Source organism: Monodon monoceros, unplaced genomic scaffold (genome assembly GCF_005190385.1).
Source record: "Monodon monoceros isolate NGI ecotype Baffin Bay Population unplaced genomic scaffold, NGI_Narwhal_1 Super_Scaffold_7, whole genome shotgun sequence".
In the NCBI taxonomy this organism is placed as follows: Eukaryota; Metazoa; Chordata; class Mammalia; order Artiodactyla; family Monodontidae; genus Monodon; species Monodon monoceros.
Genome location: NW_021703784.1, coordinates 65,657,554 through 65,683,086, shown reverse-complemented (window position 1 = coordinate 65,683,086; position 25,533 = coordinate 65,657,554). Strand labels below are relative to the sequence as shown.

Here is a 25,533-nt window from a genome sequence, read left to right as displayed (position 1 = left end):
CACAGATAGTCCCATACAGGATAAACCCAAGGAGAAACACACTGAGACACACAGTAATCAAACTGGCAAAAATTAAAGACAAAAAAAAAATTATTGAAAGCAGCAAGGGAAAAACGACAAATAACATACAAGGGAACTCCCATAAGGTTAACAGCTGATCTCTCAGCAGAAACTCTACAAGCCAGAAGGGAATGGCATGGCATATTTAAAGTGACGAAAGGGAAGAACCTACAACCAAGATTACTCTACACGGCAAGGATTTCATTCAGATTCGAAGGAGAAATCAAAAGCTTTACAGACAAGCAAAAGCTAAGAGAATTCAGCACCACCAAAGTAGCTCTACAACAAATGCTAAAGGAACTTCTCTAAGTGGGAAACACAAGAGAAGAAAAGTACCAACAAAAACAAACCCAAAACAATTAAGAAAATGGTAATAGGAACGTACATATTGATAATTACCTTAAATGTGAATGGATTAAATGCTCCAACCAAAAGACACAGGCTTGCTGAATGGATACAAAAACAAGACCCATATATATGCTGTCTACAAGAGACCAACTTCAGACCTAGGAACACATACAGACTGAAAGTGAGGGGATGGAAAAAGATATTCCATGCAAATAGAAATCAAAAGAAAGCTGGAGTGGCAAAACTATATCAGACAAAATAGACTTTAAAATAAAGAATGTTACAGGACACAAGGAAGGACACTACATAAGGATCAAGGCATCAATCCAAGAAGAAAACATAACAATTATAAATATATATGCACCCAACATAGGAGCACCTCAATACATAAGGCAACTGCTAACAGCTATAAAAGAATAAATTGGGGCTTTCCTGGTGGTGCAGTGGTTGAGAGTCTGCCTGGCGACGCAGGGGACACGGGTTTGTGCCCCGGTCCGGGAAGATCCCACATGCCGCGGAGCGGCTGGGCCCGTGAGCCATGGTCGCTGAGCCTGCGCGTCTGGAGCCTGTGCTCCACAACGGGAGAGGCCACAACAGTGAGAGGCCCACATACCGCCAAAACAAAACAAAACAATAAATCAACAATAACACAGTAATACTGGGGGACTTTAACACCTCACTTACATCAATGGACAGATCACCCAAACAGAAAATTAATAAGGGAACACAAGCTTTAAATGACACAATAGACCAGATAGAATTAACTGATATCTATAGGACATTCCATCCAAAAACAGTAGATTACACTTTCTTCTCAAGTGCGCACGGAACGTTCTCCAGGATAGATCATGTCTTGGGTCACAAATCAAGACTCAGTAAATTTAAGAAAATTCAAATCATATCAAGCATCTTTTCTGACCACAACGCTATGGGATTAGAAAGCAATTACAGGGAAAAAAAAGGAAAACACACAAACACATGGATTGTTCATATTTTGACAAAATAATATGTTACAAAAAAACCAAGAGATCACTAAAGAAATCAAAGAGAAAATCAAAAAATACCTAGAGACAAAAGACAATGAAAACACAACGATCCAAAACCTATGGGATGCAGCAGAAGCAGTTCTAAGAGGGACGTTTATAGCAATACAAGCCTACCTCAAGAAACAAGAAAAAAATCTCAAATAAACAATCTAACCTTATGCCTAAAGGAACTAGAGAAAGAAGAAAAAACAAAACCCAAAGTTAGCAGAAGGAAAGAAATTATAAAGATCAGAGAAGAAATAGAAACAAAGAAGACAATAGCAAAGATCAACAAAACTAAAAGCTGGTTCTTTGAGAAGATAAAATTGATAAACCATTAGCCAGACTCATCAAGAAAAAGAAGGAGAGCACTCAAAGCAATAAAATTAGAAATGAAAAAGGAGAAGTTACAACAGACACCGCAGAAGTACAAAGCATCCTAAGACACTACTACCAACAACTCTATGCCAATAAAATGGACAACCTGGAAGAAATGGACAAATCCTTAGAAAGCTATAACCTTCCAAGACTGAACCAGGAAGAAATAGAAAATATGAACAGACCAATCACAAGCACTGAAATTGAAACTGTGATTAAAAATCTTCCAACAAACAAAAGTCCAGGACCAGATGGCTTCACAGGTGAATTCTACCAAACATTTAGAGAAGAGCTACCACCCATCCTTCTCAAACTCTTCCAAAAAATTGCAGAGGAAGAAACATGCCCAAACTCATTCTATAAGGCCACCATCACCCTGATACCAAAACCAGACAAAGATACTACAAAAAAAGAAAATTACACACCAATATCACTGATGAATAAAGATGCAAAAATCCTCAACAAAATACTAGCAAACAGAATGCAACAACACATTAAAAGGATCATACACCATGATCAAGTGGGATTTATCCCAGGGATGTAAGGATTCTTCAATATATGCAAATCAATCAATGTGATACACCATATTAACAAATTGAAGAATAAAAACCATATGATCATCTCAATAGATGTAGAAAAAGCTTTTGACAAAATTCAACACATATTTATGATAAAAACTCTCCAGAAAGTAGGCACAGAGGGAACCTACCTCAACATAAACAGGCCATATACGACAAACCCACAGCAAACATCATTCTCAATGGTGGAAAACTGAAAGCATTTCCTCTAAGATCAGGAACAAGACAAGGATGTCCACTCTCACCACTATTATTCAACATAGTCTTGGAAGTCCTAGCCACGGCAATCAGAGAAGAAAAAGAAATAAAAGGAATACAAATTGGAAAAGAAGAAGTAAAACTGTCACTGTTTGCAGATGACATGATACTATACATACAGAATCCTAAAGATGCCACCAGAAATACAATACATACAGAATCCTAAAGATGCCACCAAAAAACTACTAGAGCTAATCAGTGAATCTGGTCAAGTTGCAGGATACAAAATTAATGCACAGAAATCTCTTGCATTCCTATATGCTAATGATGAAAAATCTGAAAGAGCAATTAAGGAAACACTCCCATTTACCACTGCAACAAAAATAATAAAATACCTAGGAATAAACCTACCTAGGGACACAGAAGACCTGTATGCAGAAAACAATATGACACTGATGAATGAAATTAATGATACAAACAGATGGAGAGATGTTTAACATGTTCTTGTGTTGGAAGAATCAATATTGTGAAAATGACTATACTACCCAAAGCAATCTACAGATTCAGTGCAATCCCTATCAAATTACCAATGGCATTTTTTACATAACTGGAACAACAAATCTTAAAATTTGTATGGAGACACAAAAGACCCCGAATAGCCAAAGCAATCTTGAGGGAGAAAAACGGAGCTGGAGGAATCAGACTCCCTGGCTTCAGACTATACTACAAAGCTACAGTAATCAAGACAATATGATGGTACTGGCACAAAAAGAGAAATATAGATCAATAGAACAGGACAGAAAGCCCAGAGATAAACCCACACACCTATGGTCAACTAATCTATGACAAAGGAGGCAAGGATATACAATGGAGAAAAGACAGTCTCTTCAACAAGTGGTGCTGGGAAAACTGGACAGCTACATGTAAAAGAATGAAATTAGAACACTCCCTAACACCATACACAAAAATAAACTCAAAACGGATTAGAGACCTAAATGTAAGGCCAGACACTATAAAACTCTTAGAGGAAAACATAGGAAGAACACTCTTTGACATAAATCACAGCAAGGCGTTTTTTGATCCACCTCTTAGAGTAATGGAAATAAAAGCAAAAATAAACAAACGGGACCTAATGAAACCTAAAAGCTTTTGCAAAGCAAGGGAAACTACAAACAAGATGAAAAGACAACCCTCAGAATGGGAGAAAATATTTGCAAATGAATCAACGAACAAAGGATTAATCTCCAAAATATATAAACAGCTCGTGCAACTCAATATTAAAAAAAGTAACAATCCAATCCAAAAATGGGCAGAAGACCTAAATAGACATTTCTGCAAAGAAGACATACAGATGGCCAAGAAGAACATGAAAAGCGGCTCTACGTCACTAATTATTAGAGAAATGCAAATTAAGAGTACAATGAGGTATCACCTCACACCAGTTAGAATGGGCATCATCAGAAAATCTACAAACAAGAAATGCTGGAGAGGGTGTGGAGAAAAGGGAACCCTCTTGCACTGTTGGTGGGAATGTAAATTGATACCGCCACTATGGAGAACTGTATGGAGGTTCCTTAAAAAACTAAAAATAGAATTACCATATGACCCAGCAATACCACTACTGGGCATATACTCAGAGAAAACCATAATTCAAAAAGACACATGCACATCAATGTTCACTGCAGCACTATTTACTATAGCCAGGTCATGGAAGCAACCTAAATGCCCATCGACAGACAAATGGATAAAGAAGATGTGGTACATACATACAGTGGAATATTACTCAGCCATAAAAAGGAAAGAAATTGGGTCATCTTAGAGACATGGATGAATCTAGAGACTGTCATGCAGAGTGAAGTAAGTCAGGAAAAGAAAAACAAATATCGTATATTAACACATATATGTGGAACCTATAAAAATGGTACAGATGAACCAGTTTGCAGGGCAGAAATTGAGACACAGATGTAGAGAACAAACATATGGACACCAAGGGGGGAAAGTGGCGGGGGGTGGGGTGGGGGGGGTGATGAATTGGGAGATTGGGATTGACATATATACACTAATATGTATAAAATGGATAACTAATAAGAACCTGCTGTATAAAAAAATAAATAAAATTTAAAAATTTTAAAAAAGCATTGGAAATCAGAAATGCAAATGTACGCAGAAAATTCAGTCAATATATAAGTAAATTATTAGAATTACCAAGTGAATATGAGAACTAGATACAAGGTTTATACAGAAAAAAAAACACCACCAACGCACAAGAAATAAAGTTAAAAAAAAACTATACCACTTATAATACCATCCAAAACACCAAAAAATTATGGAAAATATCAAGTATCGACTGATGAGGATGCAGAGAAACTGGAACTCATGCACATTGCTGATGGGAATGAAAAATGATTCAGCTGCTGTGGGAAAGTTTGGCAGTTCCTCAAAAAGTTAAACAAAAAATTATCATATGACCCTGCAATTCTGCTCCTAGGTATACACCCCAAAAGATCTGCAGATAGGTACTCAAAAAGTACATATACACACTTGTTTATAGCAGCAGTGTTTACAACAGCCAAATAGTACAAACAGCCCAAAAGTCCATCAACAAATGAATGGATCAACAAATCATGTATATATAGTGGAATATTATTCAGTCATAATAAGGAATGAAGTACTGACACGTACTACAATGCGGGATGAACCTCAAAAACATACTAAGTTTAAAAAATCAGATATAGAAGATCACATACTATAGGATTTCATTTTTATGAAATATCCAGAATAGATAAATCCATAGAGACAATGCAGACTGGTGGTTGGCAGGAGCTGAAGAGTGGAGAGAGTGGGCAGTGGAGGAAAACTGCTTCAGGAGCTTTACTTTGGAGTGAAGGAATTCTGGAACTAGACAGAGGTGGCAGCTGCATAACACTGTGAATGTAGCAAATGTCATTGAATTTTTCCCTTTAAAATGATTAATTTTATATTATGTGAATTTCACCTCAACGAATTTTTTGGGGGGGCTGAGTTGGGTCTTTGTTGTGGTGCACGGGCTTCTCATTACGGTGGCTTCTCTTGTTGCAGAGCACAGGCTCTAGGCACATGGGTTTCAGTAGCTGTGGCTCACGGTTCTAGAGCACAGGCTCAGTAGTTGTGGCGCACAGACTTAACTGCTCCATGGCATGGGGCATCTTCCCAGGCCAGGGTTCGAACCCGTGTCCCCTGCATTGGCAGGCGGATTCTTAACCACTGCACCACCAGGGAAGCCCCTGAATTATTTTTTTTTTGAGACCACCAAAAATTAGAAATAAATGTAAAAGATACTAATGGAAAACTACAAAACATTGAGAGAAATCAAACAATACTTAAATAAATGGAGAGATGTACTACATTCCTTAGATTCAATACAATCCCAATCAAAATTTAAGCTGTTTTTATTTATGTATGGAAACTAAGACTCTAAAATGTTACAGAAATGCAAAGGGCCAAGAGTAGCCAAGACAAGCATTAAGAACAACAAAGCTGGAGAACTTATATTACCATGTAACAAGATGTATTATAAAGCTACAGAAATGTGGTATTGGGACAAGAAGAGAAGAGTACAATCAATGGATGTCCATATAGCAAAAAATGAATCTTGACTTCTATACCACACCACACACAAAAATGAATTCCAGACAGACTATACACCCAAATGTGAAAGGTAAAATAGTTATGATTCTAGAAGATGACACAGAACATCTCCATGATCATGGGGTAGGCAAATATTTATTAAATAGGACACAAGAAGTGCTAACCAAAAAGGAAAAATATTGATAAACTGGAAGACACTAAAACTGAGTTCATCCCACAACACTATTAACAGAGAGAAAAGGCAAAACAGGTAAAAGATATTGCAGTAGTATGTATAAATGACAACTGATTACTACCCAGAATATATGAAGAACTACAAATCAATAAGGAGAAGTGAAAAAAACAATAGAAAATGGGAAAGGCTTGAACAGAAAAGGAAGCATAAGGGAGAGTATCCAAATGGCCAATTAGCACATAAAAAAGGCTGAGGACTTCCCTGGTGGCACAGTGGTTAAGAATCCACCTGCCAATGCAGGGGACATGGGTTCGATCCCTGGTCCGGGAAGATCCCACATGCCACGGAGCAACTATGCCTGTGTGCCACAACTACTGAGCCCACACACCGAGAGCCTATGCTCCACAACAAGAGAAGCCACTGCAATGAGAAGCCCGCGCATGCAATGAAGAGTAGCCCCCGCTCCCCACAACTGGAGAAAGCCTGCGCACAGCAACAAAGACCCAATACAACCAAAAATAAATAAATAAAAATAAAATACAGTTTAAAAAATTTAAAAAGGGCTGAACTTCATTAGTTATCAAACCTCAATGTGATCCTGGTACACTGTCCCCAGAATGGCTAAAATGAAAAAGACAGACAATACATAGTATTGGTAAAGTTTCAGAGAGAGAAAAATGGAACTCTCATCTACTGCTGGAGGAAGTACAGATAGTTATAACACTTAGTAAAAGTGGTACAACCTAATAAAGCTAAACAATCACATATCATATGATGTAGCAGCTCCATTCCTGATTATATACCCAACAGAAATGAGTACATTTGTTCACCAAAAGACTCATAAACAATGTTTACATGTTTGTAGCAGCACTATTCCTACTGACCCAAAATTTTAAAAACCCAATGTCTGGTCAATAGTATATTACATAAATTATAGTATATTCATACAATGGAATATTAAAAAACAATAAGAATGAAGGAATTATCCTACACACCACATGGATGGGGCTCACAAAGAGAACACTGAGCCAAAGAGGCCAGACACAAAAGGTGTATACTGTATGATATCATGCATATAAAGTTCAAAAACAGGCAAAAACTCATCTACGGTTAAAAGTCAGAACAATGGTTATATTCCAGGGGAGGAAGAGGTAGCGACCAAAAAGGGTGTGAGGGAGGCTTCTGGGATACTGGTTATGTTCTATTTCTTGATCTGGGTGGCTCATTTTTTAAAGCTCATCAAGTTGTACACAGGATTTATGGACTTTCTGAAGGTATGTTACATGTCAATAAAAAGTTTACTGTAAGGCTTCCCTGGTGGCGCAGTGGTTGAGAGTCCGCCTGCCGCTGCAGGGGGACACAGGATCGTGCCCGGGTCTGGGAAGATCTCACATGCCGCGGAGCGGCTGGGCCCGTGAGCCATGGCCGCTGAGCCTGCGCGTCCGGAGCCTGTGCTCCGCAACGGGAGAGGCCACAACAGTGAGAGGCCCGCGTACCACAAAAAAAAAAAAAAAAAAGTTTACTGTAAAAAATAAAAGTAAATATAGGGTGACCATATATGTCCTGGTTTTCCTGGAATAAGCCTGGTTTTACACATTATTCCAGCTTAACTTTGATTAGAGCCCCCTCTTCTCAAAAGTGTTCCAGTTTTCACAGTATGGTTACTCTACTTATAATCTGCTTCAGGTCTAATAAGACTATTTCAAGACTTCGTTGACCCCCAAACCTAATTAAAACTATAGAGCATTAAAATGTTGTCATAGGGGAGAAATGAAGAATAATTCTGCATCAATACACCAAACAAATCTGGTAAGTATTAATGACAATTACATACTAAATATATATTAAACACAGTGTCCTAGACACATGACCCAGAACAAGTTATTTAATTCTCTGAGCTTCATATGTAAAAATCTATTCAAGAAATATTTATTAAGCACCTACCAGATACCAGGAACCAGAAAGTTTTCCATAGGTGTACACATGCATTTAAGACAGAAAAAGATACTAAGCAGTCTGCCCTTTAATAATTGAGGATTTATAGCCTGAATATGTGATTGGCTCAACCCTAAAAGGATTGGCTCAACCCTTCCTCACCTACCAGGACACCCTCCCTATAAAAATCTGTTAAAACCAAACAACAGAAAATTTTTACCGAATTTAATACTCTCTCCTTAACAGTATAAAGATTATTTGCTAAGAGAGTTGTAGAATGAAACTACTTCTTACCAGTTTCAGGTAACTAGCTTAAAGCTAATTGCATGTGATTTTATCCTTAAGGTTCTCTTCATGGAAGAAAGAACAGATTCCCACAGCTCCCCAACTTTATCACAACGCAACCAAAAACTTTACAAGCACCAAGTATTTTTAAACTCTGTCTCCAGGTATTCTTGATTCCCCCACCCACCAATATACTTTACCCTATTAACTTACTGGCAAAGTAAGTACAAATGAGCACTCCTTTTAAGGAAAGTCTAGACTTATCACATCTTCCACATAGTCCTGCTAGTATGGCCAAAAGCTACAGGAAAAGCAGAAGCCAGGAAAGAAATGCTGCCAATCCTTCCAGAGCATGCTGTTTAGGTTCCTACTGTGTGATTCTACTTACACAGGAAAATATCTAAAGCTCCTATCAGCTGTTAAAAAGTAGCTGCAGCACTGCAGTAATGAGAAAAGCAGCAATATTATTCCATGTGCCAGGGCAGAGAAGCTGTGAAACATGATTCATATTTATTTTCACTGTTCTTGAGATGCCTTAGGATACACCACCTAGCAGTGGCAGCTGGGTATTTTCTTCAAAAAGTACCTTACCCTATGGTTCAATAGTTAAAGAGGCAGAAATCTTTCAGAAGACCAGCAAAATGGTGGGTACCAAATATCACAATTACTTTAGAGGCTTTCTTGCTAAAGTGGGTTTTCCTAGTGGGTTTTATATTATGCACATAAACTTACATTAAGAGAACATATTACAAAGCTACTTAAACTAAGATACCTTCACTTGCTAGTGGCTGAGGTCCAGGCTCTGCCACTTTGAAGCCATGAGATCCTAAGATAAACCTACTACTCTTAACCTGTTTCCTTATCTATAAAAGGAGAACATGCAGGCTCATGGGCAAAAGGAGCCTGGAATGGATGTAAATGGAGAAACCACAGATAATTCTAAGATAGCACTCACCCAATCAATATAAACTGCACCCTTGTAACATAATTGTAGTCTCTTAATAGATGTCCTAAAATTAATGGAAAGCCATCATGTTGACTCATTACTTTCAGACACCTAGTTAAGATAAATAGAGACAAGTTCCTTCTCTCATTTTCAACTTTTTAAAAAAGAGTTCTTTATACTGTGTATAAAGTGGATGACTGGTGAGAGTCTGCTGGGTGGTACAGGGAGCTCTACTTGGTGTTCTGTGGTGACCTAGATGGGAGGAAAATCCAAAAAAGAGGGGATATGTGTAAAAAACTAAAAATATAAACTTAAATTTTTAAAAAAGAGTTCTTTAAATAGACAAAGCAATCAAAGTGAGAGACTGGGGTATTACAGTAACATGAAAACCACAAAAATCTGCCCAAAAAAGCAGCTCTTTAGTGCCAAGAAATGGGAATTCCTTTGCCTATATTACTGCTAAAAACAACTCAAATTAATTAAAACTTTTAATACACTGTCAAGTAGTTGTTTCAGAAACTTGCTAAGCAGAAAGACAAATGTGAACAAAGTACATGGAGATTAGGATATGGTGAGAGGAACAAGGTGGGTCCATGGGCTTGAAGCAAAGCTTTACAGAAGTCATCAGTGATGAGAAAAATAAATAATAAAAGGAAGACAGGAAAAGGAGAGATTAAGCACAAAAAACTATATCTCTCATGCTTTCCGATACAATTTCCTACAAGTCTTCTTAATAATTTTTCTTGCCTAAGGTCACTCAGCACCTATATATAGACAGAGGCAAATTTAAACCAGTATCTTCTAATTAAATTCCACATTTACAGAGAGTATAAGAAGTTTCCACTTGTCCTACAGTGAGGTAAAGGCATCAACTCATGGGTAAGGAGTGAGTGCATAACACTGGAAGAGAAGTTGCAGGAAAGTGAAGAGGCTGGAACAGATGGTCTTCCTTTCCATTTCTAAAGTTGTATGATTCACTATAAGAGGAAATGGACAGTATCTTTACTATAGGATCTTCTTGGCATATAACAGTCAAGAACCTGCTCCACAGAAAATTTCAGCATATGAAATAAGGCAAATTCTGGCTGAAAAATCCTTAAAACTCCACATCATTTCACAGTAAAAGCTGATGGGCCAATTAAGCAACACAGTTTAGAAATGAGACTATTAACTGGTTCAGGTAGACTCTTAAACAATTAAAGCTCAAGAGCAATTAGACTTTACCAGTATTTCCCTGAAGGCCATTTCCAGAGGCACCCAACAAAGAGAATGAGAAAGGAAAAGGTCTGTTGTCAAACTTAGAACTCGACTCACAAGAACACCGAAGTGGACTTAATTATTGCCACTATCAGTTTGAATAAAAAGACATCATTCTCAGGTTAAGAAATAGACACTTATCGAAGGTTAGTGGATTTATTTCCAACTCTACTCTACCCGACCCACTGAAAGACCTTTCCTAAACAGAACTATTTATTGGAAGACTAGAAACAAAAAACTCAAGGCAGTAAAGGTAATAAGATAAGGTAAAGACAAGAAGCTCTGAGAGCTTCTTAAGGTCTTGCTTAAGATTAATAACAATATTCAAACATGTTTCTATAAATATCTATACCAATATATGCAAATATCTATACCAATATATATACTATGTATCACACTTACCTACCTTTGAAAAACAGTGAGTTCTGTATAAGGGAGTATGGGATCAGAATTTACACCCCAAAGCTTATCACTAATAGCACATGGGTTACTTTGAGCTGAAGGAACTGAGATTCAACAGATGCAGAAAGAATTCTCCTCAGAGCTTCCCTCATCTGATTAAAAGCAGAAACTTCCAAGAAATGAGGGCTGCCATAATGAGGACTCTATGGGTGAGTTTCATGGCCATGAAGAAGATGGAATGTTAGCAACCGATACCTTCTATTAGTTTTCCCACATATTTACCTTCCCACAATTTACTGCCCCTAGAAGCCCAAACTCCTTTTCCTTTGTCTAATCACTTCTCCATAATTTATAACCCTTTGTTAATATGGTATATAAGCTCTCAAGTCTAACCATCTTTTTTTGGGTTTTCACTTTTCTGTGAAGCCTTTATGCACATTTTAAAAATATACATATGCCTTTTCTATTAATGTCTTTTGTCAGTTTAATTTGCAGGCATCAGTCCTAGAACATAAAAGGATAGAAGAAAAGTCTTCCTCCCTTACATAAGCTATTAAGAAATTAAGTCTCTAGTGAAGCCATTTTCAGTACTCTATTGAATCTGGCCCTGTTATAAACTGCTTCCTGATAAACAAGGTAGGCCCCCTTTGTGGAAACAAGCCTTTCAGATAACCCAATGCCATGATGTAGTGGGGACCTTTGGGCTCTGAGTCTAGCAGGGCTGGGCTGGAATCCAGGCTCATCCATTTATCTTGGGGGTGAGCTTACTTATCTGTTTGTTTCTGTAGTTTCCTCATCTCTAAAACATATAGACAGCATATACATCCCCACCCCTTCACTTCATAGCATCTGTGTAAGGATTAAGGCTGGGCACATAATTACATTTCCTTATTCATCTTCCCCATACTTCTTTGGCAGTGATTTCTCTGTGGTCCCTCAGCAGTCAGTCTGATCTGTAATATTTCAGTCTAAAAAACTTTAATTATCTTTTTTTATGGAAATAATCATTTAGTTATGAGTGTAATTTTTAGACTAGGAAAAAATTTTTATTACCGAAGTAAAAATAATAGCTACTTTATCTCTGGACTGTATACTGTTACAGTCACATGCACATATACCCATTTTTTAATTCTGGGAAGGAAATTAATGATTTTAGGAGAAGTAGGTTTAAACCAAATCTCTGAGGACTAAAGAAGGAAAGAGGTGGTTCAACTTATACTGATATGAAACACAGCATTCATGATTAACTTTAAAAGCCAAGATGTAATATTCTGTATGATATACCACCTTTCATGGAAAAGGAATGAAAAAATGAATGCATATGTTTATAAATACACAGATTTTTCTGGCAAAAAAGCCAGAAAACTGGTAATAATGGTTGCCTCTGGGAGGGAGAACTGGATAACTAGGGAAGAGAAATGACAGGCACTTGCTTTTCACTATACACACTATATATCCTTTTGCACAATTTAAAATTATGTACAAAGTGCATGTGTTATATATTTTAAACTACTGGTGCAGAAAGAAACATAACAGGTAGAGCCAGTAAACAGAAAAATCAGAAGGTACCAAAAAAATATTTGAAAGCGTATATTTTCCCATCAATTAGCCAGCCTATACTATCTTTTGTCCTCTAACAATTTACAAACTCACTTTCATCTATGAGAAAAGAAGTATGAAAAATCTTTTCTAAAGTGAAAAATAAAAGACGAGCATTGTGTTAAGAAAAAAAGTGTAATATCTTTCTTCTGTTAATCTTTATTACTTGAGTTTTTATTTCATTTCTTTATTAGATGGCAAACCTACTAGATTAAAAACCAGATGATGTTTTAACTATGAAACTGTTGTTTAACAAGACTTTAGCAGGCTGGATTTCCTAAATGGAATGTGAGAAATTCTTCCCCCATCTGGATAATGTTGATCTTTGGATCAGATACCACTCTCTCCCATCTCCTGAGAGGACCCCTACACTCACCATGTTCACCAAGGAGTCAAGTACACAGAATTACCAAACACAGTTCTGCAGTGAAGTTCTGCAGTGAGACTGGCTCTACCTATATGTTTCTTTCTGCACCATTATTTATTGAACATACAGTAAAAACTGACAAAAGGTAATTGTAAGAACTCTTAGTTCCTTGTTTTAGCTGCTATAAATTTATTTAGGGAAACTAAGCACTGAATATGAAAATCTCTAGACAATGTCTAAACATTCATTCCAGCTTCCTATAAATTTCCACCTACAGCTACACCTTAAAGTAGGATCTACTTAGTTGTCTTCCTCTTAAAAAGTGACTCCTCTGTGCCTCTAGCATGTAAACAAACCCAAAGTAAATAACCTACCAATGGAGACAGTGGGGAGAGCAAAGAGACAAAGAATAAGCTATTTCATCTATCTTTTTATTGAGAGTCACTGATTGACTCCCAATCAGGGGCAATTCTGTGTTTAACACAGACACATCCAATGCTGTTTTGTCTCATAATCCTACTACACCTCTAAGCTGGAGGACCACTTGGCAGGAGTACTGGAGGAAATTCAAGCAGCAGTAGACAGAATGCTGAGCTAAATGGTCTTTTAATATCCCTTAGATTCCATGGCTGAAGAAGTAAAATAAATAAAAGAATTTCAAATATCCTTAAAAGAGGGGGAATTAATTCCAAAATATTCTAAACCAAGAGTTGGCAAAGGTTTCTGTAAAGGGTCAAGTAGTAAATATTTTCAGCTTGTGGGCCATACAATCTTATTAGCAACTACTCCATTCTGCCATTTGGGGCACAAAATCAGCCATGAACAGTAAGTAAACAAATGGGCATGGCTCTGTTTCAATAAAACTTTATTCACAAAGACAGGAAAACAGTTTGCCGGTCACAGTTTGCCAACCCCTGTTCTAAATAAAGATTCTGAATATTCCACATTCAGAAAAATGAACTACTAAGAAAGGCATCAATGGGAAACCAGCACAGTCTAAATATCCATTGCCTATGATTTCACTATTACTAGAGTTACTATGCATATCACTCTAAAATGGGCAGTAAATAATTGATATAATATTTTCAAAACAAAAACAATAAATGAATGACAGGCTTCAGAAACACAGATATATCAGAGACTAAACACAACACAAAGACATGACCTATAGCCTTTTTCAAGGTGTACTTAAAAATATGTATTTTTAAAAAGAGAGCCCATTAAGATAAGATGTTCAGGGGTGAAGCTTGGGCGATATTATTTTGGAGAAAAGGCTACAAGTGAAGAGCACAGAATATAATCCTATCGCAGACTCAGAAACCCTAGACCGCTACCATGTTCAAAAAAATCTTGATATAATAATCAAAAAATAACACAGAATTTAAAGAGGTCAAGAGTTAACCCAACACTGTTGCAGGATACAAAGCTTTGTTTATATACTGTGTACAGGTCTAAAACTACATAGATTATTCTTTTCTACATAAAAGTATAACATTACTTATAATTTTATGTAGCCAAAGGTTATATACATGGCTAAGGGAACGGGAATGGAAGCAGAAAAGAGACTACGCACATGGTAAATATCACAGAATTATGAAAATTCCCCAAAAAGCTGCACTGAGCTACAATGACCATGAGGGGATTCCATATACATACTTCTGCTTCCTCATTATTTTTCCTTTTCGTTTGCTTTTCCACTAAAAGGGAAATAGAAATTAGGTATCTGTAACTGATGGGAATTAATAACTCTCTAATCCAGAAGTTCATGAACAGGCTTGGGGGGTGGCGGGGAAATCCAAGAACGTGTTAAAGTTTCATGCAAAATATTGTTTTGAGTGTGTTTATGTGTGTGTGTACAAGTGTGCACTCCCATGCATATATCTGTACATTTTTTCTAGGGGAAAAATCCACTGTTCTTATCAGATTCTCAAAAGGGTCAATGAGCGTAAACAGTAAAAAACTACTATCAAATTTTATGTGTAGTATGCATGTATGCTAGAGAGAAAGGGGACCTAAACTGCAGAGAATAGAGCTTCATGGTCACTGATTAAAAACCCCATTCACATCTAATCTGGAGTAAAAATGTTTAAATGGTTAAAACATAATTATATCAATCTCCCTTGAAGCCTGTTATGGATTGAACTGTGTTCCCCCTAAAAAGATATGTTGAAATCCTAATCCCTAGGACTTCAGAATGTGACCTCATTTGGAAATGGGGTTGTTGAAGGTGTAATTAGTTAAGGTAAATGATATAACACTGGAGCAGAATGGGTCTCTAATCCAACATCACTGGTGTCCTTTTAAGAGGAGAGGCATGTAAAGACATAGATATACACAGGGAGAACTCCACCTGACAACAAAAGCAGAGACTGGAATTACACAGCTACAAGCCAAGGAATATCAAAATTGCTAAGAAAAAACTAGGAAGAGGCAAGGAAGAATTCCCTCACAGGTTTCCGACAGAGCATGGATTTTGGACTTCTAACCTCCAGAACTGTGAGACAATAAATATCTGTTGTTTTAAGCCACCCAGTTTGTAGTACTTTGTTACAGCAGCCCTAGGAAACTAAGAGAAGGCCAAATACCACAGTAACTAAAATTAAGGTACAGAGCAAAAGGCCTTCTAAAGATGATCGATCATATGCTCTCATGACATAATAAACATATCATGGACACTTTCCAACAAACATGACAGTTTCAATTACCAAAATACATTCTACTAAATAGTTAAGGATGGAATGGCTTTTCCAAATGGGTACAGGAAAGAATGATAGAAAAAAGTTTTATATATCAAAGGTAAAGACCAAAATAAAGTTAATGTTCAGATCCCAGAACAAACCATTGCGGTATATCACTGACTGTACATCTGTACACTGACAAATCTCAGTATATAGTAGCAGATTCAGGGAAAGTAGTGTTCTGATTATCTATTGCTATGTAACAAAATCACTCTAAAACAACATCTTAAAGCAACAATAATCATTTTTATTCTCTCTCATAGTTTCTGAGAGTTAGGAATTTGGGAATGGCTCAAATAAGCAGTTTTAGCTGAACAGTTCTAGCTCCTATCTTAGAGCCTCTTCACGTGGTCTGTCCACATGAGGCAGTCTGGGTTTCCTTATAGCATGGCAATCTCAGGCTATACTGATGAAAAGCTGTTGAAGACTTCAAGACCAGTATTTTGGTGAGCTGGATAGAAATTCACCTTTTCTGACCTCACCTTATTGCTCACAAGTGATTCACAAGAACACCCAAATTCAAGGGAAGGGAACATAACTCCACCTCAGGATGAGAGAATGGCCAAGGTCACAAGAACATGTGAGAAGGGACACATTGTTACAACTACTTTTAGAAAATACAATCTGCCACAAAGAATAAGGTAAAGTAACTGCTCATTACTCCTGAGATGGTCAACCACTTGAAACTGTCCCATAGGTTAACAGAAACTGATGACTAAAAGAAATTCTTGAGCTTGTCTTACAGAACAGCAGCTAAGGGAACAGCTTATTAAAAACCCCCCTGATTGTAATATGCTTTCACTGATCGAGCTCATCTTAATTATTTCTTTTGGCTCCTTAACCACCACCTATAGGTAACACCTCTGTCGTATGGGTCCCTACCGTATTGGGGGCTTATGCTGTTTTCCAGAAACTTGGAGTCAGCTCTTATCCAGTTCAAGCCAGCTAAGATTTTTGCTTGGGACCACTGACCCTAAAACTGGGCCTGCAAAGGTGTCCAATAAATGACCTTTTGATGTCAGAGGACTCAAAACTCCACCCTCAGATCATGCTAAGTGCCTCCATTTTTGAACATGCATCTCAAGAAGAAGCATGGAACTCAGATATGCCTGCAAAGAACACCAATTACCTCACCTTTTCCCCACCTCCAATCACCTTTCCCCATGCCTAATACCACCCTGCTTCTTTATCCCATAAATATTTCAAACCCCTTGCCTTCAGGGAGGCAGATCTGAGATCTGCTCTCCTGTCTCCTGTCTCCTCACTTGGCTGTCTCCTGAATAAACCCTTTCTCTGCTGCAAACCTCGGTGTCTCAGCGTTTGGCTTGCTGCACATCAGGCAAACAAACCTGGTTCGGTAACACATTTAATCCATGTTCAAGTTACCCAAAATGCCTTAAAAAAAATATGGCCCCATGGGCCTCATACTTCTAAGTACAGATGATCCTTGAACAACACAGGTTTAAACTACATGGGTGCACTTATGCACAGATTTTTTTCAACAAATGCATATTACAGCATTATACAACCTGCAGTTGGTTGAACCTGAGGAGGCAGAACCACAGATACAGAGGGCCAACTGTAAAATTACACACAGATTTTTTTGACTTCTAGGAAGACTGGCACCCATAACCTCCACTGCTGCTCCAGGGTCAACTGATTTTGCCCACCAAATAATCTCATTCACTGAATAAAAATTTCACTTTCCCATATTCACTTAATTGTGAACTTATAACCAGTAGATTTCTACTTGGAGTTGACATACTTGTAGCCAAAAACAAGCCAACTCATTTTAGTTAGACTATTAAGAGGCCTCATATTACAGGTAAGCATATATTTTCTTTTAAATTTTTTCATAGACTCTCATCTGGAGGCATATCGGGAACCACTGGTATAGCGTCTTTTTACTATATTTTAGTAACTCTAGAATATTTAGTGTTTTGATCAAGACTCAACATAAAAGAAAACCTCTGCAAGTGAACTGTAAACAACAAAAGAAGGACTAAAAAATGCAAACTCAAAATGTACAAGTTGATAAGAATAGTGGGTTCCTTTTTCTTTTCAAAAATTAAGGCTTACAAAGCATTTTTCAACAAACAAAAGAATAACTCTAGCATCTTGGTTTTCAATAAAAGATGCTAGTGTCCAACCCTGTTGTAAGCACCCATTGAAGTGAATATAATGGCCACTCTGTTTGCCTACACAGACATTGATATGCCAATATTTAACTCTCTATATCCAATCTTCCCCAATTTCTATGACACATCTTGGTAAGGAATCTCAGTAGGCTCGTTAGTTCTTAGGGCACTACACAACTATTTTGTATACTGATGTTACTCCGTAAGCATGGCACTTTGGCAAGTTAAAATGCCTCTAAAACCTCATTATCCTGTAAAATATTAAACGTTAAGAAAAATCAGACTCAGAATTCCTTTGAGTGATGTAAAAATCAAACACAAAAACATCCTTAAAAGTCAAGTTCTACTTCATCAGAGAGGAAATGTCAATTCTACAGCATTAAAATTATTTGCTGACAAGAAAACTTAAATTTTTTAGCAATACCCATTTTCCTTTGTTTCTGTCCTCGAGGCCTGTATACCAGTAGGGTAACTTCTCTACTGTAAAGCCTACAGAAGAAGGGCTGTGCTCTTGTTAACACAGTTTGGTAATAAACAGTTCCACAGCTTGCAAAAACATGTATCCAATTCCATTCTGGGAGAAAACAATCTTAAAAAAGTAACCTCCAAAAGTCATACATGATTTTCTTTAGATCAACTATTGTGCTACAGACTCCTTACCTTAATAAAAATGTTTTCATGTTAAATATTGTAATTTTTATCCTAACACTTTCAGACTCAAAAAAGTGATATACAATATACAAAGGCATACTAGTATTTTAAGTGTATTAGCAAAGATAAGGCTTCTTAAACTTCTCCAATACAACACAGAAATCGAAATATCCCATTTTGCTTAAAAACTCATTAAAGTTGTGCATCTGACTCCATAATACACCTAAGAATTAATATAAAAATATTTCACTCTTTTTCTCTCTGGCTGCTTGAAGATCAGCAGCCATCATAAATGACACAGTAGCTCTCCAGACCAGGAAGTTCATGACCAACCAACTACTTTAGCAGATCATCGACATCCTTCACCCTGGGAAGGCAAAAGTAGCTAAGAGAGATATTCAGGAAAAACTAGCCAAAATGTACAAGACCACACCAGATGTCATCTTTGGATGTGGATTCAGAATCCATTTTGGCGGTGGCAAGACAACTGGCTTCGGCAGGATTTACGATTCCTTGGACTACAGAAAGAAAAATGAACCCTAACATAGACGTGCAAGACATGGCCTGCATAAGAAAAACACCTCAAGGAAACAGCAAAAGGAACGAAGAACAGAATGAAGAAAGTCAAGAGGACTGCAAAGGCCAATGTTGGTGCTGGGAAAAAGTGAGCTGGAGATTGGACAACAGAAGGAGTAAAGACTCTGCAGTGACTGTATCTGTGGTGACTGTGCAGATTTTTCTTGAGACGATTAATAAACTAAGAACTTTTACATGAAAATATATACACATTTCAAATTACTCGGCAAAATTGATTTTAACATGAAAATGTTCCATGTATACCACGAACATTACATGTAGACGTACACATACAAGTTTACCCAAAAAATTGACTCAGGCAGATTACTAATCATGTATCTTGTGTGGTCTGATTTAAAACTACCAAAGCCTATTCATGAAGATTAGTAACTTTAAGAACAAGTTGTTAGAATCAGGTATTTCACTGGTTACAGAAGTAGACTTTGTTTGAAAGCTGTTTATACTCAGTCTGATTATTATAGCAAATAACCTGCAACTCTTAACTACGGAAAAGTGCTTTGAAGCTCCTGCTGTATGCTGTTATTTCCTCTCCATTTCTCTTGTATCACTTTCTTATGAAGCCTTCTGAATCTGTTCCCAAGGCTGAACCTAAAAACAGGCTCTAGTCCACCAAGGCAGCATTTTCCAAATTGTGGTAAATGGGGCTGGGATGCTGTACATTTTATCCCCAACCAGGAGAGCTACAAAGTGCATTAGCATATCAAAGACCTACAAAATGTACTGAGGTAAAGAAACTCCTAGACCTCTTTTTTTAATTTAATTTTTTTTTATACAGCAGGTTCTTATTAGTTATCCATGTTATACATATTAGTGTATACATGTCAATCCCAATCGCCCAATTCATCACACCCCTCCCACCCCCCCACCGCTTTCCCCCCTTGGTGTCCATACGTTTGTTCTCTACATCTATGTCTCAATTTCTGCCCTGCAAACCGGTTCATCTGACCTCTTTTTAAGGCTGGCCTTTCACCAATTTCCCAACACCGCTAGGGAAACAATGCTCCTGAAAAAGCTCATTATTGCCACATCAGCCTTCTAAGGTAATGACTATACAAACATGGACCAAACCTCCCATGGTCTACAAATGATTTAGAAAGCATGACCTTCCATTGATCCACAAGGCTACTTATGAATAAACTATAAAGCCAGTTATTAAGAGTTGCAAATATGAGTATGTTATTAGAATGTACCAAAAACTTCAGTTTGTATACAAGTAATAACTCTGCTTGCTGCAACTCACAATGCTCCAAATATGCACACTCAAAACCTGGAATCCTGTAATTTTCAAGAGGAGCAATCAATCATTGTCAGTGAAACTGGTCATGGTTTTCAATTATCATTATTCTTTCTTCTAATTAAGTTGAGCTTAATTATTATCATTTTAGTTGTTTTATTAAACCGGGAGAATGTGTTATATAATTCCATCACTAGAATTTGAGACCTACAGTTTTCTAACTAGTCTAGACTTTAAGATAAGTATATTTTTTGTGATTCAAACAGGAACCATCCATTTCCCTAACTGCTGAAGAAAGTCCCTCTCTCCCCCAAAATGCTTATACCTTGACAATTTAGTTGTTATTATTCCACTAGAAAATGGGAATTACTGAGCTAAAGAATGACCCAGCTAAAGGGCCGGGATTAAAAGAGCTGGAGGGTCACCGTTCTAAAGGTCTTTACCCCAGCTATAGGCGCAGGTCTTCTCCCTGGTCACCAGGTCCACACCAACCAAATGTGGCATGAGGACTTGGAATCAGAGCTCTTCCTGGAAGTAATAGAAACTTCTCTGAACTTGAATGTCAATGATCCCTCCAGTCTCTAGTTTTGAGTAGGAAGCTTCCAGGAATCTCTTTAAACAACTGAATCCCATAACAAAGCCTCTTCTCAAAAATCTTCCTGGTCTAGCTTTAAAACCTTGCCAGGTTCTTATGTAAAGCTTGCAACAAACAAAATGCTGTCAAGCATAGAAAGGTACAGAAAACAGGAGGGAAGTGTTTGATGACTTTGTGGATTCTTAGAATCTCTTTCCAGCTCTGAAACTGACTTAACGCATCTAAGAAGCCCAGCGAATTCTTAGTCAATTTATCAATTGAGAATCAAAGTCACAATGCTAAAAACTCTGTCAAGATATTTCCTTCTCCAGAAACTGAGATCCAGAAAGAAAAGGCAGCGAAGATAAATAAGAGCAACAGACTACACTGTTGTGACTGCCACTAACCACGTGACCTTGGGCAAGTCAATTAATTGCTCTGATCAGTCATAAAATTCACTGAAGGGGAGGCTAAATCACTGATGGATAAATCCTCTTCTAGCTCTCAAAGTCTATGTATTACTGTATATTAGAATAAGTTATTTCCTAGTAATACATTAGATACTCAGAAAATTATTAACTCCAATGGGTCACAAGGTTATCACTTTAAAGCCATACACCTAATATTCACTGATCTTCAAATAACCTATGCTCTGCTCTGCAGTCAAATGTCTCATTTAGCAGCTAACTGATCTGTTCCTATCTCCTAAGGATTCTGCTTATGCTAATAACCATTATTATGATTATATTTTAGGTACAATCCACAAATTTTTAAAACCCCATACTTCTCACCTCACACCGGTCAGAATGGCCATCATCAAAAAAAAAAATCCTCAAACAATAAATGCTGAAGAGAGTGTGGAGAAAAGGGAACCCTCTTGCACTGTTGGTGGGAATGTACATTGATACAGCCACTATGAAGAACAGTATGGAGGTTCCTTAAAAAACTAAAAATAGAACTACCATACGACCCAGCAATCCTACTACTGGGCATATACCCTGAGAAAACCATAATTCAAAGAGTCATGTACCACAATGTTCACTGCAGCACTATTTACAATAGCCAGGACATGGAAGCGACCTAAGTGTCCACTGACAAATGAATGGATAAAGAAGATGTGGCACATATATACAATGGAATATTACTCAGCCATAAAAAGAAACGAAATTGAGTTATTTGTAGTGAGGTAGATGGACCTACAGTCTGTCATACAGAATGAAGTAAGTCAAAAAAAGAAAAACAAATACCGTATGCTAACACATATATATGGAATCTAAAAAAAAAAAATGGTTCTGATGAACCCAGGGGCAGGACAGGAATAAAGACGCAGATGTAGAGAATGGACTTGAGGACACGAGGAGGGGGAAGGGTAAGCTGGGACAAAGTGAAAGAGTAGCACTGACATATATACACTACCAAATGTAAAATCGATAGCTCGTGGGAAGCAGGCGCATCGCAAGGGGAGATCAGCTCAGTGCTTTGTGACCACCTACAGGGGTGGGATAGGGAGGGTGGGAGGCAGACGCAAGAGGGAGGGGATATGGGGATATATGCATACATACAGCTGATTCATTTTGTTATACAGCAGAAACTAACAAACCATTGTAAAGCAATTATACTCCAATAAAGACGTTAAAAAAAAAAAAACCATACTTCTAAGGAATATATTTAGGCCCATCCTTCAAACTAGATGGACAATAAACACTTATGATCTCAGGGCTCTACAGAGAATCAATCCTCTGTCAGACCAATACATGTTTCTAAGCCTCTGTGTATCATATCTAGGAGTTGTTTTAACACAAATGTGAACCTCAAAATACTTTAACAGATCCTTTCCTCCACAGATCTTAACTATTTAAGGGCAACAGAGGTCAAAGAAGATTTTCCTTTACCTCTGAAAAAGTGGTATTTATGTATTTATTCATTCTTAAATCATATTCTACTTCATCTTAATTCAGGATGGATAGCAGCCATTACATAAAGTTCCATACACTTATTCCAAAACCTTTGGTAAAATCATTCCTACATATTCAAACTGGCTACAGCTTGTTTTCCCCCAAGAATGCAATTAAGAATTGGTCTTTTAAAAAATTAGGCATTTGCATAATGAATTTTATAATTTCACTCAATAATGAAAAACACTTGTTTGACTCAAAATTCCTGCAATGACCACTGCTAAGAATGCAGGTGTCGAAGGATCACTGATAGTTGAGAAAATTTTGCAAAGTTCTTCAGAAGTTGGTTATGACGCTATGCTTGGAGATTTTGTGAATACGGTGGAAAAAGGAATCACCGATCCAACTAAGGTTGTAAGAAGTGCATTACTGGATGCTGCTGGAGTGGCCTCTCTGTTAACTACAGTAGAAGTCGTAGTCACAGAAATTCCTAAAGAAGAGAAAAGAAGAGAAGGATCCTGGAATGGGCGGAATGGGTGGGATGGGAGGTGGGATGGGAGGTGGCATGTCCTAATTCCTAGAATAGTGTTTTACCATCATTAATGAGATGTGAAAGGAAGCTCAAGGCAGCGTTCCTCACCAATAACTTTAAGAGAGGTCATTTGAAGGAGATGACTGAAGAAAAGGCTGGCTGATGTTTAAGAAAATCACTATAACCATCAGTTACTGGTTTCAGTTGACAACATAGAATGGTTTACTGCTGTCATTGTCCATACCTACAGATGATTTATTTTGTATTTTTGAATAAAGACATTTGCACATTCCTGGTAAATGAGTATAAGAGCCATGTACCAATGTACTGCTTTCAACTTAAATCACTGAGGCATTTTTACTACTATTCTATTAAAATCAGGATTTTAGTGATTGCCATCAACAGATGAGAAGTTAAGAAGCAGCCTTTCTGTGGAGAGTAAGAATAATTGTGTACAGAGTAGAGCAATATCCAATTATGTGACAACGTTTGTATAATAAAAATTGTTTAAAGTTAAAAAAAACAAAAACACTTGTATGTAGAAGGTGAAAAGCACAAAGAAATAAATAAAGTTGAATTTTAGCAGTATGCTATCTGCCTATACATTAAAGAATGGATTATTAAACCAGAATCTGTAAACCTTCAAAGATATCTGAATGGGTTTTGAAAGTCTTATTATCAGCCTCCTGAAATTATTAGAAAAACTAAGTGTATATGTATATTTTTTCTGAGGAGAAGAGATAGCACAAAGCTTTGAGATGCTCAAAGAAGTTTATGACCTTTGACTAAGACTCTGCATTATGGGTATATTTTAAGATTTTAATTCTCAGTTAATAGTTCAAAGTTTTTAAGTCAATACTCCAAAATAATAAGATATAGTGGTAAGAATTCCTTACATTCAAGAAGGATTTCTCATGTGGCTGCCATGCCACATGGCAGCAAAATTCCATAAAGAACAAGAATGATCTAGACTAGATATCTCAAAGTAATCTTAAAACTGTCAAACAGTTAAAACTTAAACACACGCACACATACATACACACACTCCACCAATGTCATTTCCCACTTAGAATCTCTAATACTGGCATATGATCTTACGTTGCTACATTCTGCTTTATACATGTATATTCAGTCTCTCCAACTACTTATCCCTGTCCTACAGTAGATTATTATATCTAATTTCTCTTGCTCAGAACAGTATAATATACAAGTCTCAAATATATTTATACGAAGAAATTTCCACTTCACTTAGATTAGCATGTCTATTGTTGCATTGTATGGTAATAACAGGTAAAAATGTCTAGGGACTTGTTTCAAAATTAAGAAGGGGAAGGGGAGTGGGTGGAGATACAGATAAAACAAGATTGACCACAAGTTGAAAAATGTTAAAGCTGGTGATATGCATATTATTATATTTTTATGTTTGCAATTTTCCATAATACAAAGTTTAAAGACATTGGCCTCGCCTATTAGAACAGAGAGCTTCTTAAAGACAGGTGCAGGAGCTTTCCTCTTTGTACATCTGCCCAGTAGAGAGCAGTTACTTTGCTAAACACATTTCATTCTTTATGTGAAAGGCAGCAGTACTATCCTTCAATGAAACTTCAACAACTCTTTGATGGTATTTTATTTAAACAATTCTTTTATTAACCCAGATAAAACATATTCATTCATTCACTACTTACTGGTTACCTACTTTTCTCAGATATCCTGTCTTGATAAATGGAGGATATAAAAAGTAATTCATACTCTCTAATAAATTAAGAATCTGACAATACCCTCAAGGATCCATGGGAAAAAGGGCAGGGAGGGAAGACAGGGAGATGAAGGGAAAGAAAAAATAGTAAAAAGCAACAAATACAGTATTTTAAGAAAGGGCTCTAAGGCATTCACATTTTTAATTAGAAAGAAGGCGTACAGTTTCTTTAAGCTAGACAGGTCTAAAAGTTCCCCTCCCCACTCTATTCTACAGATGAGGAAACTAAAGCTCAGAG

At 37.1% G+C, this 25,533-nt stretch overlaps 1 protein-coding gene and 1 pseudogene across 4 annotated transcripts in view; one reads left to right on the top strand and one right to left on the bottom strand.

Moving 5' to 3' along the window:
• Positions 1-25,533, bottom strand: part of FAR1 (fatty acyl-CoA reductase 1) — a 91,921-nt gene that overhangs the window by 61,437 nt on the left and 4,951 nt on the right. The window lies entirely within an intron of this gene.
• On the top strand, positions 16,477-19,441 carry LOC114887578 (annotated as a pseudogene).